General features: G+C 45.9%; 1 protein-coding gene across 4 annotated transcripts in view; it reads left to right on the forward strand.

Moving 5' to 3' along the window:
* The first annotated feature begins 222 nt into the window (after positions 1 to 222).
* Positions 223 to 17,094, forward strand: part of St3gal3 (ST3 beta-galactoside alpha-2,3-sialyltransferase 3) — a 201,324-nt gene continuing 184,452 nt past the window's right edge. The window contains exon 1 of one of the 4 annotated variants that reach the window (XM_034503101.2): positions 223 to 451. The gene's annotated coding sequence lies outside the window, so the exon portion shown is untranslated. Of the gene's footprint in view, positions 797 to 17,094 lie in introns of all 4 variants that reach the window. The other 3 variants (XM_034503097.2, XM_034503095.2, XM_034503098.2) reach the window with 3 other exon arrangements.

Consider the following 17,094-nt stretch of genomic DNA (forward strand, 5'->3'; position numbering starts at 1 on the left):
GTGGGACAGACTTCCTATAGGAAGCAGAGGAGACCTAACCGCAGCCGGGCCGTCCCACGCACAGCAGCTCCACGAGGCGTTCCTCCCAAGCTCCAACTCCAGCCGGGAGATGGGGAAGGGGGTGGATTCGGCCTCCGGCTTCCATTGGGTCTCCGGAGTCCGGGCCCGCCCACCCCTGCGGCGAAGCCTCGCATTGGCCTGCCCGGCGCCCCGCCCGGTTCCGGTGCGCCCATTGGTTGCCGATGCCCGACCCCCGGCGCGGCCGCCGAGGCGGACCGCAGGATTGGTGGTCCCGCCGCTGCGTCCCCACCATGGCGGCGCCCGTGCAGTCCGCCGCGTCCTGGGCTCCCTCTGGGGTCCCCTCGGCTGTCTCCGCTATTCGCGCTGCGATTGCCTCCGCGCTCTGCGTGCACCCTGGCGCCACCCGCCCCCGGCCTCCCTCTCCGCTGCGGTAAGGCCTGCCCTGCGTCCCCGTCGCAGTTCTTGGCCGCCGCGCCCCTCCCCCGGCCAGACCGGCCCGAGCCGCGCTGGGGACCAAAACCTGGGCCCGGGTGGGGGCCAAGCCTGCGGAGGGCCTTGCAAGCCGGGCCGAGCGCGGCGAGGTCACCTGTGTGCAGTGCTCCAGGGCGCGCGAGTCTGGGCGCAGAGGAGGGTCACGGTCAACCGGGACCCGCTGGTGGGACGAGCGCAAGAAAGTCCGGGGAAAGCCTAGCGGGAGTCACCAAAAGTAGCGGTTGTCATCTCTGCCTTCCCCGGGGCCAGATCCTCCTCGGAGCGACCGGGTCAGTTTGTCAGAGTACGTCTTCTCGCTACCTTTTTTTCAGGAGTGTTTCCCCATTGTCTTCTCAGTGGTCTTGTTTGCGAGAGAAAAGCTTATTGAGAACGGCAGATTTGTTTAGGAGGATGTCCCACAGATGTGTTTAGACTTCTTTTTACAATAGCACCCATTTTTATGATTCCTCAATAAATCTCATTTTCGTTTGTTTCTCTTGAGTACGGGGAGGTGGTAAAACTGAGTCACTGTAATTAACCCAGGGAGTGACCGATGAAGGGAGACAGCTGTTATCCCAGAAAGCAAAGAGTACTTAACACATTTCTGTGAGGTCCTTTGAATTATCAGATAATGGACCATGAAGGAAGATAAACCAGAGTTAGGTTCCGGATGTGTAGCACAGTAGACATCATATGACAATTCCAGTTGTGTCCCTAAACTTTCAATTAATGACGCAGAGGAATCGGAGCCCGGGGTGATAGGTGTGCACTTGTAATAGCTAGCACTCAGAAGCTGAAGCAGGAGGATTGCTTCAGAGGCCAGCCTGGGCTACATAGAATAATACCTGGTCAACAAGAGCTACATAGCAAGACCCAGTCTCAAAAGGCTGAAGAAAGGAAAAGAAGAAAGATTGGAGGATTAAAATTGGAGTAAAACCTTATGTGACCAAATGGGAGTTTCATATAGTCTCCTAAGGTAACCGACATTTTTTAATATAAAGTGATGGTGGTTGCTCCATTTCACAAATCTGATGTCTGTGTCTCTTAACAAGTAAGTTATTGATGAAGCAAAGCAAGTGTGTTCCTAGAGGCTACGGAGCTTGCCCGCAGTCACACGCCTACTGAATTCATGCTTTGTTTTGTCCGAGGCATTGACTTGAGGGAAACTTGGACAATTAAACTATGGAACTTGTTCTCTAGACCTATGTAGGAAGGAAGCTCACACAAATGATAGGCTTAGGGCTGTGACCTCGAATTCCAGGAGGAGAAGCAAGTGTGTTTAAGTGAAGGTTTCATGGTGGAACTGAAGTTTCTTTGAGTTGAACTATGAAGAGTGGAAAGGCGTCCTGGAGAAGTGAGCCAATGAAAAGCCCGGATGGGAAAGGTGGCTGAGGAGGACTCAATGCTCATGTTTGGTTCCAGGGCTTTCTTAGCAGCAGCAGCAGAAAGGGAGATGAGGTTGTAGAGAGGGCAGGTTGGAGGCTGGGGACGTAGTTCAGCTGTAGGGTCCTTGTTGGACATGCAGAGGAGCTCTAGATTTGATCTCCAGCACCGTGTAAAACCAGGCGTGGTGACACTCTTTGGAGGTGGAGACACTACACAGTGAGCTTGAGGCTAGCCTAGGCTACTAGTGACCCCCTCTTAATAAATGATCCAAAGGCAGGTTAGAGAAGCACCTTTATCCTATGAGGAGCAAAGGCTAAACCAATCGTCATGTGGACCTGGACCTGGCAGGAAAGACGAGTGGGTAGCACTTAGAGGGGATGTCACTGTCATAGCTGCCTCAACCGGCTGCCCCAGAGCTGGAGTCCACGTTGTGTCTTGCCTTCATTTACTAGCTTCGTGCAGTTAGAGACAGGTCTCAGGTCTGCCACCACACTGCTCCGACATTGATTTCTTTCACCTCTTACAATCGTCACGCAGGTCGGGGCCTGATGTTTTTGGGAATTGGCCCAGAATCCCCTGGACATGTGTCTTTCCCCGCCCCTGCTCCTACCCCCTTCTGTTAGTCCTCACCCACCATTATAGATAGGCATCCCTCTTCTCTTGCTTCCAGGGCTCTCTACTGTTTGGTTAGGCCCAGGGTAGCTGGCATTGGCAGGATATTGCCGTACCCTTTGATATATTGCCCTTTCTAGGCCCCTTCATCCATGTGGCCTTGTGTTTTGTCGCCTGAGCTCCATGTATTTGCCTATGTTGGTTTTTTATGTCTTGACTGAGCCCTTCATTCCCAGCCATCTACCCTGGCCCGTATTTTATGGCCAACCATACGGAACTTCCTCTGTAAAGCCTCTCTGTACTTTTCCCTCCGCCTAGCTGAGATGTCTCTCTTTAAATGGGGCTCTGCCTTTTGTATTTGTTTGATATTGGTTTTCTTATGTGTGGTGTGTGGGTGTGTTTTGTTTGTTTGGTGGTTTTTTGGGACAAGAGCTTGTCTAGCCTAGGCTGGCCTTGAACTCCCTCCTGCCCTTTTCCCCTCCATTTTAGACAGGACCTCAGGCAGCCCAGGTCAGCCTCAAACAGCCGAGGACCTTGAACTCAGAATCTTCCTGTCCCCTCAGCTCTGCAGGCTTTAAAGTGTGCCTGTTTGCCACAATTACTTTACCGTCTCTTCCACTCACAATGTTAGATCTATGTTAAAAGAAAAGACACAACTGTCTTCCCTGTGGTCTGGCACGGTGTTTTTACATAGTAGGTACTTGGCATATGTATTTTATGTACAAAATAGTATTTTGATACAAGCAATACTATAGTTATTGTCTGCTGCTCCCGCCCGCTGTAATTACTGGTCACTGTTCCCTGGCAGCAGCATACTCAAATCTATTCTAACAACAACAACAACAACAACAACAAAAAAAAAAAAAAAAAAAAAAAAAAAGAAGAAGAAGAAGAAGAAGAAGAAGAAGAAGAAGAAGAAGAAGAAGAAGAAGAAGAAGAAGAAGAAGAAGAAGAAGAAGGGGTGGGGGGTTGTGGCTCAGTTCATTGAATGTTCCATCCTGGCATTTCATGAATTGGGTATGATAGGACATGCTTGTGATCCCAGCATTCTGTAGATGGAAGCAGGCAGCTCAGACATTGAAGATCCAGTTGTCTGAGTTGGTAAAGGCACTTGCTACCAAGCCTCATGACCTGAATTTGATTCCTGGAATAACCACATGTTAGAAGAAAAGAACCGATCCTCTGACTGCCAGATGGGTACTGTCTGGTGGGCAAACAAACTTAAAACAGAGACAAAAGTTTAAAAAAAAATTTTTTTTCAAGATGATCTTCATTTATTTGTGGGATTTGAAGCCAGCCTGGACTACATTTCTACTCCCCTCAAAGAAAAAGAAAATAGTCTTGAAGTAGGATAGCTACCAAAACATCCTTTGTGCAATCAAAATATTTGTCATAAAAACATGCAAGTAAATTGGCCATAGGAGAGAATGTGTTACTGAGAGATCTGAAGCATTGGCTTGGGTAATTTAGAGTTTAAAAAAAAAAAAAAAAAAGACTTTTTTTTTTCAAGATTTTGGTGGCTTAACAGTACCTAAGTTGGCTTCCTGTTCATGCAGCCCATTTACCGTGAGTGTACAGAGAGCTCTGCTTGCCACACATATTGGATGGAGACAGTTGGAAACTATGGGTGGTGGAGAGGTACCAGCGTTTACAGCTTCCGTTCTGTGCTTTCTCATGTCTCATTGGTCAGACGACGGGCAGTTGGCCTTGCCTAACTTTAAAGCAGGGGGAGGAATAGCAGGCTTAGCTTATGACAGTACTTAAGAGCCAAAGCTGCTATTTGGCACTGACGACTACTACATATCCTGTGAGTATCAAATCACAGACCATTGAAGATTAGACTAGTAAGCGGACGGGTGCTAGAGGCAGGTTAAGTCAATAGACGGCAGCAAGAAACAGGGCCAAGACTCCACCGCAACCTGTATCACTGTGTGTAAGCCAAGGCTAGAGATACAAGGGCAATAAATCACACCTCAATGATAATGCAGCCATTCCCTAGAGGATTGCTGCTTGATAGCAGTCTGTTTTGTCTGGAGACAGTCTCCTGGAGCTCTGGCTGGGCTGGAATCCTCTACGTAGCTGAGGATAACTTTGAACTCGGAATCCTCATGTTTGCACCTCTCAAGTGCTACAGGATTGTGAGGTGTTAGAAAGTGTGCGCCTGTACTACCCACTCAGGAACAGAGACAGCAGGAGGAAGAGTTTGAGGCTAGCCTCAAACCTCTCAAAATTAAGTAACAGCTGAAATGTAACTTAATGGCTAAAGTACTTGCCTGGTACGCACGAAGCTGTGGGTGGGTTCAGCGCCTATCACTGTGAACTGAGCGTGTGGGAGCATGTCTCTTAATCTAGCATTCAGGTGGTTAGAGACAGGGGTTCGAAGTTCCTGGTCATCTCTGTCTACACAGAGTTGATAGCCAACCCCAGGATATATGAAACCCTGTGTAAAAACAAGAAGAAATAATAAGTAGGCTAAATCATATTTAAGTGTTTTCATTTATGAAGTCAGAAAGGGGAGGCAGAGTCAGAAGTCTCAAATTCAAGGGCAGCCTGGACTACATAAGTGAGACCTTGTCTCAGAATTAAAAAAAAAAGTCAAGCATATAAAACTTTAAATGCATTTAAGTGGTTTAACTGGATTTAAGTGTGGCTGCCAACTTGGTATCTTGGCTTGCTTTTGATAAGGCTAAGTGTTCTGGAGCTCTGACTTGGGAGACAGAAGAGCTGACTTTCTGGCTTTGGATCTTGACTGTCACCAACCACCTGTCTGACATTTATCAAGTTTTTTGTTTTGTTTTAACTTCTGTGCTAGAGTTTGATCCCAGGATCTTGTGCGTGCTGGGTAAGACCAGTGCCGCCGAATCACATCCTCATCCAGTGTCTTGTCTTGTCTTTTCCTTTTGAAACAGAGTGTCAGTACGTAGACCAGGATGGCCTGGAACTCACAGAGCTCCTCCTGCCTCAGCCTCCCAAGTGCTGGGATTAAAGGTGTGTGCCACCATATCTAGCTGTGTATTTTTTACTTTTACACTTATATGGTATTTAGCTATACCTGGCAGTCTATGCCACTCCAGTAGACACTGTAGTCACTGTACAGTATTTCTTAAATGTAGCTTGGTGCTGCCCTCTAACATTGTAGTATTACAGGTTGGAATGATACATCCCTGACTTCCTAAGCTAAACCAGCAGGTGTGGTACTGTTAACTCTCTGTACCCATGGGTAACTTCCCTGGACTCTCCAAGGGTACTTACCTCTGAGAATGTGCAACTCTCTTACTAAGATAGTTTAGTATTTACATATAACCCCATGCAGCTTCCTTTATACTTGAGATCACCTGTGACTATAGCCTGAGACACAGTGTTAATGCCGTATTAACTGTTTTGTTCTTGTCTCTGTCTTCTGAGTGGAGGGATTATAGGCATGAACCACCATGCTGGGCTCAGACATGGTTTTTGTTTGTTTTTAAAGATTTATTTATTTATTTTATGTATGTGAGTACACTGTCGCTCTCTTCAGTCAGTCCAGAAGAGGGCTTCAGATCTCATTATAGAAGATTGTGAGCCACCATGTGGTTGCTGGGAATTGAACTCAGCACTTCTGGAAGAGCAGTCAGTGCTTTTAACCATTAAGCCATCTCTCTAGAGCTTCCGACTCGTTTTTGTTTGTGACACAGGGTCTCTAGCCCAGGCTGTCCTGTAATTCATTGTATAGCTGAGGATAAATGTGAACTTCTTATCCTTCCACTTCTTCCTGGATGCTGAGCAGGCATATGCCACATGGCCATCAAACATAACCTATTTACAAATTTGTGCTTCTCTGTGTGTGTGTGTGAATGTGAACGCAGGTATCTGCAGAGATGAGTGTCCATGAAGCTGGAGTTACCGGAGGTTTTGAGCTCCCTAGTGTGGGTACTGGGGACTGTATTCAGGTCCCCTGCAGGAAATACAGTATTTTAGAATTTTATTTATATATATATTATTATTTGTTTGTGTGCATGTGTGTGTTGGGGGGGGGGTGCCATAGCATGTGTGTGGAGCTCAGAGAATAATTTTGTGGGTTGATTCTCTTCTTCCACCCTTATGTGGGTTCTGGGGATGGAACTTGGTCCCTTTGACTTGCACAGCAAACACCTTTATCTGCTCAGCCACCTCTTTGATTCCCAGACAATTAAAAAAAAAAAAAAAACATTTTCAATCTGTGGTTGATAGAATGTGGAACAGGCAAAGACAGAGGGCTGACCACCTTAGAACAAGGGCTGAGCTGAAGGTTTTGTGGCTGTTTTAAGGGGGCCAAGTATCAGATTGGGAATAAAGTAATGGTTTTCTAGAGAAATTAATGCCTAATTTAAAGTCTTCATTAACCAGCAATCATTAGCTAGGTGGATATGGGTTTAGAGGGCTTTTCACGTGAGAAACAATGTATAACCAGGCCCAATGACCCAAAAACATGGCTACAGCCTGAGACTGCCTTATGGTAGGAGCGTAGAATGTCTTCAGTTGGGTGGAAATGATGTAAAAGGCAGTCAAGAAGATTGGGCTAAAGCTTCAAGATGATTAGGGGCCAGGAAAGGATTGGCCAGTGGGAAATGACATTATCAGCTTTGCCTTTCAGAAGGATCACTGGAAGGAGGAGGGAGGAGGGTGATGATGGTGATGCAGAAAGCGCTGAGGTTTACAGCCACACTCCCAAGCCTACTACTGGTCATAAAAGATTTATAGATGAGATTACAGTGAGGTAAGAGAGAGGAAGGATACTAGAGGCTGATACCATCAGGTGCCAGGTGCTCCATGGCCTACGGAAGGGCAGATAAGAGCCAGCAGAGCCGATAGATTTCAGTCATCGTCACCAGTTTCTAACGTATGACCTTGGGCAGGCTGAAAACCTCTTGTGTCTTCCTGATTTTCAGATTTGAGAATTAGAGATAAAATTTCTTACCTTCCACCGTTATTGTGATGATCGGCTTAGAGTAAAAGGTAAAAGGCCTGGGTCTGTGTAAGGATCTCTGACTGTCCGACTGTCTGTCTCTGTCTCTCTCGTAGGTATGAATGTGTACGTGTGTGGGGGGCATGAGCATGTTGTGTCTGCATGAGGAGGCTAGATACTGTTCCTCAGGAGCTGTCCACATTGTTTTCTTTTGAGACAGTCTTTCCCTGACCTAGGGCTCTGTGACTAAGCTAGGCTGACTGGCCATCAGATCCCAGGGATCCTCCTGTCTTGTGTCCCTATTGCTGGGATTACGAGCATTCATATACTAACACAGTCTTGCTTTTTATGGGTTCTGAGGACTTCAACTTAGGTCCTCCTGCTTATGTGGCACCTTCCCAACTGAGCCACGCCCACAGCCCCATAAAGAACATCTTGCAATAAAAATGATGATTTTGCTGCTCCTAACGTCTAATACATATTACCTCAGCCATGGTGGTGATCATTTGCCTTAAGTTCCCTTCACTAAAGAGAACCACTGCCTGCTCCATGGTTGTTGTTGGTTTTTTGGGTTTTTTTTTTTTTTTTTTTGTCTTTTAAGTGATTGATGATGCTTGTCTGGGAGTGTTAGGCATAAGGGAATTTATTCTGACATTAAGAAGAGAGAATTGATATGAGTATCATACCAATTAAAACAGTGTTTGAATCTTACCAATTCTGTTCCCAGCCCTCATGTGGAAGTGACCCCAGTGTATAGCACATGGTCAGCCACCAATGATGATATAATGACACTTGCTGACTTCTTTCCCCTTGAGATTTTATTCTCCTATTGTCTTTTGGAGAGTTTTTTTTTTTTTTTTTTTTTTAATGAGGATGCTAATAGGGTTTAATTTGGATTTTTTTTTCTGTCAGCGTCCTCTGTAGCCATCCTGGCTGAGCATAAGCTGCTTTTGAACCCTGCAGAATTTATCATATTCTGTCCTGATGGCTCTTTATCTGTTGCCGTCAGTACTTAGTGTTATCAGTACTTGTCTCTGTATCAGTATATCACTCTTTCCTTCTTGTCAGGCTTTCTTTCAGAATAATGATAAGTGGTATTGTTTATATGCATTGTTGGTTTCAAGACATGATCTCGCTGTGTAGTCCTGGCTGTCCTGGAACTCACTCTGTAGACCAGGCTAGCCTCAAACTTACAGAGATCTTCCTGACTCTGCCCCCTCTAACTGTTGGCATTAAAGGCGTGTGCCATCATGCCTAACAACCTTCACCCTTCCCCCCTTTTAAATCTTGTGTTATGTGAGTATGCATGTGTTCATGTGTGTGAGTGCAGGCATGTGCATGTGGACGTCAGAGGACAGCCTCACCTGTCACACCTCACCTTTCATCCCGTTTGAGACAGGATGTCTGCTGTCTGCTGTGCCAGGCTTGCTGACTTAGGAGCTTTGGGGGATTTGCCTGTCTTCCTCTTTACATCTCTACAGAAGCACTAGGATTCCAGACGGTTGTGCTACTGTGCCTCACTTTTACATGGGCTCAGGGAATTTGAACTCAGGTCTCTACACTTGCATGGCAAATGCTTTACTCACTGAGCCAACTCCCTAGCTGAAGTGTATTGTGTGTGTATGTGTGTGTGCTTGTGTGCGTGTGTGCGTGCCTGTGTGCGTGTAGGAAGGCAAAGGTCAGTTTTAGTTGTTCCTTCTGAGGAACCATTACCTTGTTTTTGCTTGTTTGTTTTTGTTTTGTGTGGTATGGAGTGTGTGTGTGTGTGTGTGTGTGTGTGTGAGAGAGAGAGAGAGAGAGAGAGAGAGAGAGAGAGAGAGAGAGAGAGAGAGAGAGAGAGAAACAGAGACAGAGACACTACTCACCTGGAACTCTGGAACTTAGCAATTAGGTTAGGCTGGTTGGTGGTGAGCCCCAGGGATGTACTGGGATCCATCTATCTCTCCCCCACTCCCCACCCAGTGCTGGGGTTACAGTGCTCAGGAGACAAGCACCCACCGAGTTATCATCGCCTAGCCTCTTTGCACCCTTGGTTTAAAAAGTCAGGACTAGTTGTGAAACCCTGTAACTAAGTGTCGCAGAAACACTTGGCTTCAGGAGCTCCTTAACAGTTAAAAATATTAAATATTCCCATAGAATGTGCATCTCCATGGGTTGTGCTGATTAATTATTTACTGTATTAGGTATAGTGATGAGATGGCTTACTGGATTGTCCCCTGACTACCCCTCTAGCTCTCTCTCTCTCTCTCTCTCTCTCTCTCTCTCTCTCTCTCTCTCACACACACACACACACACACACACACAAATAAATCACTTTTAAAAAGTTATTGGCTACTGAGAAAGCTTTAGATCACAAGAATACACAGGCATGTTTTCCAATAGCTGTGAGAGCAGTTGTATCATATGTCACACTGTGTGGCCCCAAGACACTTTGTCACATACTTATGATTAGTATCTTAGAATAATTATGTAAATAGAGTCCCTGCAAAGTTCTGGGGTCACAGGTCCTTGGAATACACTTTGAGAATTGCTTATGTGTGCATGTGTGTGTAGTGTGTATGGTGTGTGTATATAGAGTGTGTGTAATGTGTATATTTGTGTGTGTGTATATAGAGAGTGTGTGGTGTGTGTGTTTTGAGTGTGTGTGTATACAGATTATGTAGTGTGTGTATATAGAGTGTGTGTGGTGTGTGTCTGTGTGTGTATACACAATGTGTGTTGTGTGTTTGTATAGTGTGTGTGTGTGATGTGTATACTGTGTGTGTGTGTGGTGTGGTGTGTTCGGTATGTGTATGTGAAGCATGAGAGTGTTTAGATGATGTTTTTATGTGCCTCTGCTAACTAAGTAAGAACGGTTACGTTAATAAACTAAATCTTCCCTCTGATGCACCCAGCTGGGTTTCCTCTGAAGGAAGCTAATCTCTAGCCTTTGCTGAGACAGGTGCTTTATCTCAGAAGGGCAGGTGCGTGCACTTCTGGCGTATCAGGTAGGTCACATGGTCTGGAAACTAGGAAAACCAATATTCCCGTGGAAGAAAAACAGCTTAAGCACCACGGTTAAGTTCTAGACATCTTGTAAGGACTTGTTAGGATGCTGGCTGACAAAGTCTGTGGTGTCTCTGTATTCACTGTCACGTGTGGTGATGATCTTGCTTTATGCATCTGATTGTTACAAACTTGGTCACATCCACATTGGTGTTGTTTACTACTGCATGAACAGTGTACATTAGGAAGTGAATGTGTCCCGCCTCTCACCTGTGCAGCCTCTTCACTAACGGAAACCCTGTGCCACGGGAGCCAGTGCCAGCAAAATGAAAGGTTGGGCAAATTCATACAAAGGTGAGAGTTTTGGTGACTCATTTTGAGCACCCCTGGAGATGCACCCTTTGGAGGTGGATGGCCTGTGGGACTACAGCGGCTTTATGTTGGTCGTGGCACCGTTCTGTCCTGTGTCCTTGTGTTGTGGTTTGAGCATGTTTCCCTACATGATCCTGTAGCAGTTCCTCACTGCCAGCCAGAGGAAGCTCACATTCCCCAGCAGGGTTACGGTACCAGCTTCCCAGGCTCAAGCTAGTCCAGACATCACCTCTCGGAAGCGACAGCCACTAATTACCGCCATCCCATAATGTCTGAGCCTTGTTTGTTCAGCAGTTTCACAGCCGTTGGCCACAGTTATCCCTGGGCAGGTAAATAATGGCTCTGTTTGTTCTGATAAGGTAGCAGGGTTCCAGCGTGGCTGTCCTCAATCCTGAGGCACAACGGTTTGTCCTCACTCACTCTGTGCTTCTTTTAAGGCAGGGTCTCTCTGTGTAGCCCTGGCTGGCTCAGAATTCATTATACAGATGAGGCTTGCTTGGATTCACAGAGATCCGCCTGCCTTGGGCTCCCTAGGACTGGCCATTGTTGTTTCTTTATTTGCTTTTTGTTTGTTTCAAAAAATGACTATGTAAACAATATGGAGCCACTGCATGGGCTTAAACATACAGGGTCTTAGAGAAGGAGCAGGAAGGAGCATCTCCCTCACACTTATAACCAAATACTGTTCAGTACGTGTAAGAGCAGAATAGTCAGGGCTGTTCTTACAGAGGACCCAGGTTCGGATCCCAGCACTCACATCAGATGACCTCCAATTCCAGGGGATCTAGCTGATGCTTCTGACCTCTGCCAGCATCTCACCCATGTGCAGACACCCACACACAGGTACACACTTAAAGTAAATCTATACACATAGAAGAGAGAACAGCAGAGACTAGTGGAACTCATTAAATCTGAGGCCGTCGTCACATGGCTTCAGTTTGGGGTTTGTAATGGAGTACATTGCATTCTCTGTAAAGGCCCTCTGTGTTTCCCTAGTGTTTTCTCCTTCACTCGAGACAAGCTAGCTTTGGCTCTGAGTGTTCTTCCTTCTTCCCTATGTTTCTAGTCTGGGTTACACGTTCTGGATCTGCATGCAACAGAGCAGAGTCCAGTGAGCTGGCCTGCATGGGGCACAGCCGTGTTCCTTCAGTTACTTATCACTAGCAGCTGCTTTGGAGCTACAGCGTGGTTTCCCGTTTTCTGGGCATACTGCCATCTCCCAGCCTTACTTTCCACACGAGCTGCTACTCCTCTGTTTCAGGTGGGCCAGGGAGAGCAGGGCCAGTCTCTCAAATACTAAAGTACTATTCTTCTCAAGTCTGTGCTCAGCTTTCTGCTTGTTCTCATAGAACTCACCTTTTCCAAATAAAAATTATGTATACAATTTTTTTCCTCTGAACACCATTGAGACAAACGAGATGTGTGTGTGTGTGTGTGTGTGTGTGTGTGTATACATGTGTGTATACATATATCTATATATAAAATGTTAAGACCACACCTTAACAGCTCCTTTCTGAAGACTCCCAGCTCCCTCCAGTAAAAGTGATAATGAACTCACCTGTGCAAAACCAAAAGTTTTCTGCCTGTGGATTTTCACTCCCTGTATTTTTGCCTAGTCTCCAAAGGCCTCTGATGTTACAGGCATGAGACCCTGCACTCAGCAAGCATGAGCAAGTAGGGTGCATTTGTTATTACTGTATGTGTATGTGTGGTATGTTCGTTAATGCCAGTGAGCATAACCATGGTGCCTGCCGGCGCATCAGAGGACAACCCTTGACAGCTGGTTCTCCCCTTCTACTGCAGGATCTGGCCATCTAACTCAGGTTGTCAGGTTGTAAGCTTTAATTATAAGTTCTACCCACGGAACCGTCTCACTGGTCTGTCCCCCAACTCCTGCTTTTAAAGATTTATTTTATTTTTTATTTTCCAAGTACGTGTGTGTGCCTGCATGTATGTATATAATGTATGCATGTGCACTGCATTTGTGGTTGGTTCCAGTGTGGATCAGAAGAGGGTATCAAATCCCAGGAACTGGATTTACAGATGGCTGTAAGTCACCATGCTGGGAGTTGAACCTGGGACCCCTGGAAGAACAAACAGCCAGTGCTCTTAATTGCTGAGCCATCTCTCCAGCCTGTGTTCAACTTGCTGATATGTATGACAGCATGGCTCATCTACAAAGTTCATGCTTGAGAACCACACAGTTGGGACACCAAAAAAGTCGCAATAAATCCAAGTGTGTTCTAAATACTATTCTAAATGTGTGGGCCAACACACCCTGAGACTCTGATTGGTAATAGCATATTTTCCATCTTTACTCTGCTTTTTCCTTTGTTGTTGTTAGTTTTTAATTACACTTATTTATCTGCTTGTGTGTATGTGGGGGAGCTCCTGTGCCAATAGCCTGGTTCTCTCCCCTGTGTGAGTCCTGGGGATTGAATTCAGGTGTTTGACAAGTGCCATTGCTTGCTGAGCCATGGCCCCTGTCTCCTGGTTTTAAAAACTCTATATTTAATTTCTGTTTAGGAAGTCACTATGGGGCTGGGACCAGTCAGGAGAAAGACCACATAGCAACTTGAACAGGCAAATTTATTAACGTTAGCACATTTATTTCTTTTGTGTGTCTGGGTGTTTTGTCTGCATGTATGTCTGTGAACATGTATGTGCCTGATGCCCAAAGAGGCTAGAAGAGGGTGTCAGATCTCCTGGAGTTGGAGTTACAGGTGGTTGTGAGCCTTCATGTGGGTGCTGGGAATTGAGCCCAGGTCTTCTGAAAGAACAGCCAGTGCTCTTAACCTCTGAGTCACATCCCAGTCAGCAGCAATGTTTAATATAAGGATCATTAATTGAAAGAGCTGGAGTACGGTGGGGTTGACTAGTGAGAAGTAAATCAACGGCTGGTGGACCAGGGGGCAGCATCAGGAGCCAGCAGTGAGCTACAGCAGCGAGACCATACAGCAGCGAGACCATACGGCTCATACTCACTTGGAGGCTGTGCTGGGCAGGCATCAAGAGATTAGAACTCTGCAGCCCTGGTACTGGGGTCGTCACTGTGGAAAACACTGACCTTTCCTCAGTCAAACACAGTTAATGTCAGGCTCAGACATACACCATTCTGAGGCATATTTACCCACTGCTGCCCAAAGTCTATCTCCATGAGCGATTAGAAAGCTATGGCTGTGTGAAAATTTATAGTTGAATGTTTGTGGCAACATTATTCAAACCAAAAGAAGAAAGAACTCAAATACCTACCTATGATGGACGGGTAAATAAGATATGGCACGTCCATATAAAGGAGTATTATCTGGCAATAAAAAGCAATAGGTGTTGACATGTGCCACGGCAAACAAGAACATCAAACTCACCGTGAATTGGTAGAGGCCAACCACAAATACCTGCGTATTGTATGATTTTGTTTTTATGAAATCCCACAATAGGCAGGCACATCCCTAGAGATGAAGAGTGGACTATGGCTGGAGCAACAAGAGATTCCATAAAATGGTGTCAGCTAAGGGACGCCTTTTCTAGACAAGCGAGCACATCTGAAAAATGACTGTGGTGGTATGTAAAACTCTGTGAGCGTTGTGAGTATTCTTTTGTTGTTATTGTTTGAGACAGGGTGTCCTTCTATAGCCCTGGCTCTGTAGATCAGGTTGGCCTTGAACTCAGAGATCCTCCTGTCTTTGCCCTGTGAGTGCTCGGATTAAAGGTGTGTACCACCACACCTAGCATTTTGTATTTTAAGAGCCACTAAATCATCTACTCTTTCAAAATTGTAATTCTTTTTTTAAAGTTATGCATGTGTGTGTATCTGTTTGTGCATGTGTGTGAAGATACCTGAGGAGGCCAGAGGCATTATATCTTCTAACTAGAATTACAGGAGGTTGTGAACCACTTGACATGGGTGCTGGCAACTCTGGAAGAGCAAACTGTGCTTTTAACCACTGAGCCATATTTCTAGCTCCCTGTGTGTGTGTGTGTGTGTGTGTGTGTGTGTGTGTGTGTGTGTGTGTGTGCAGAAACCAGAAGAGGGCCATAGATTCTAAGGAACCAGAGTTATTTTTGAGACAGGGTCTCACTATATAGTTCTAACTGTCCTGCAGTTTCCTACATAGACCAGGCTGGCCTCAAATTCAAGAGATCTCCATACCTCTTCCTCCTGAGTGCTGGGATTAAAGACATGCACTGACATGCCCATCCTCTAAGCAACTGGAGTTAAAAACATTTGGGGGAAATGAATGTTGTTTTGTGGGAGTTGAAACTTAAGTGCTCATGATTGCACAGCCAGCATTCCTAACCACTGAGCAGCTCGCCAGCCCCTGATTTACTTATTCTCAATGGGTAAAGTAATGACATATGAAGGCTATCCCAAGTGCTTTAAAAAAAAAATAGAGTGGGGCTAGATAGGTTGCTCAGCAGGTAAAGACCTTGAAAACAAGTTCAGCCTGGGGGCCACGGGATAGAGGAGGAACTGACTCCCTTATGTTGTCTTCCAGCCTCTCCATCTCTTGAGTTCATCATTCGCACCCACACCCCCACACCCCCACACCCCCACACACGCACACACGCACACATGTCCGTTGTTTGTTTGTTTTGTTTGTTTTTTTTAACAATAATTAGTATAAAAATGAATCGTAATTAGGAACCAATAGGCAGTAAGTCTGTACCCATCATAGTAGGTAGCTGGGTACTTAGGGTACCCTTAGAGTTTAAATTCCCTTTGTTGAGGTGGGAAGGGGAGTGGGATGGGGTGCTGGGGCCTGAAAAGATTGCTCAGGCATTAAGAGCACAAGTTCCAGGGGACCTGGGTTTGTTTCTTGGTGCATGTATGGTGCTCACAACCATCTGTAGCTTGGGTTCCAGAGGCTCCAGGACCCTCTTCTGACCTCCACAGGCACTGGGCATGCACATGGTGTGCAGACAAAACGCTGGTGCACATCGTGAACAGAATTGTCGTTGCTGAGCTCCAGCCTGTTCTTGCTGCCTTTGCCATAAGGTTCCAAGGGGCCAGTTCCACCAGTGACCTCTTAACCCCGTTCGTTGGTTGCCGCTCAGACAGTGCCGACCTCCTGTGACTTGTGCTGGTTTTGATTTGTTCAGGAAATCCTTCAGACTTTTTGTTTTATCTTTTTCATCTTTTTTCTTTTTAATCAGTTACAGCCTTTATGACACTGTATTTTCAGGAGAATCCACTTTCTCTCTGCTACTTCTTTTATCTTTTATGGTATTCCCCTCAGCTCTTTGTGTCCCTATGTGTTGTCCCCTCCACCCCCTGCTGATTTGACCGTAATGCCCTTGTTGTTTTATGGCTTATGATGGTTACTCTCAATTGCCAACTTGATTAGACTGAGAAAGACAACTTCTGGGTGTCTGAGAGAGTGTTTTCAAAGAGGATTAGGCCCCACACACTCCACCAACTATGGATTGCTGGGTTCAGGATTTGAGTAGTCTGTTGGGATGCAGGACTGTGAAAGGTGGGGCCCAGATAGAAGAAGTGTGGCTCCTGTTACTGCTCTGGCCACTGTGCTACACCCTGAGTGACTCACCTCCCCTGCACTCCACACTTCGATACAGTACCCAGCCTTCCTGCCTCGCCACCTCAAGCCCGGAGATGGAAGTCTAGTGGCCGGTGCCTCTAAAATTGTGAGCAAGAGAAAGAAAACCTTTCTTCTCTTCGATTCCCTCAGGTGTTTGGTCATAGCAACATGAAGGTAATTGCACATCATTTTCTACCCCCCCACCCCCACCCCCACCCCAGCTCGATTTTTGCCCTCTGCCCCTGGTGTATGTTTTTAAAAAGCTATTTGGGAGAGGGGAGGTGTAAAACTGGCTTCTTGCTAGAGATGGAACCAGTGCTGCACCCGATGCCCTGGAACACTCTGTACCTAAGCTACACCTCCATGCTGATCTTATTGATGGCCTTCGCTGGATCCTGGACTTTTTTTTTTTTTTTTTTTTTTTTTGGTCTTCCATACTTCCCTTGATTTGCCTTCTTCTTCTTTTTTTTTTTTTTTTTTAAGATTTATTTATTTTATGTATATGAGTATACTGTTGCTGTCTTCAGACACACCAGAAGAGGACATCAGATACCATTACAGATGGTTGTGAGCCACCATGTTGTTGCTGGGAATTGAACTCAAGACCTCTGGAAGAGCAGCCAGTGCTCTTAACCTCTGAACCATCTCTCCAGCCCTTGATTTGCCTTCTTGATTTTACCTGTTCTTTCCACTTCCATTGCAGTATTTTTCTGTAGCCCCTGTATGTACCAATTCTTCACTGTTCTGATTTCTCTATTTGAAATGTGGTCTCACTATGTAGCCCTG

This window comes from Arvicanthis niloticus, chromosome 5, assembly GCF_011762505.2.
Source record: "Arvicanthis niloticus isolate mArvNil1 chromosome 5, mArvNil1.pat.X, whole genome shotgun sequence".
Taxonomy (NCBI): Eukaryota; Metazoa; Chordata; class Mammalia; order Rodentia; family Muridae; genus Arvicanthis; species Arvicanthis niloticus.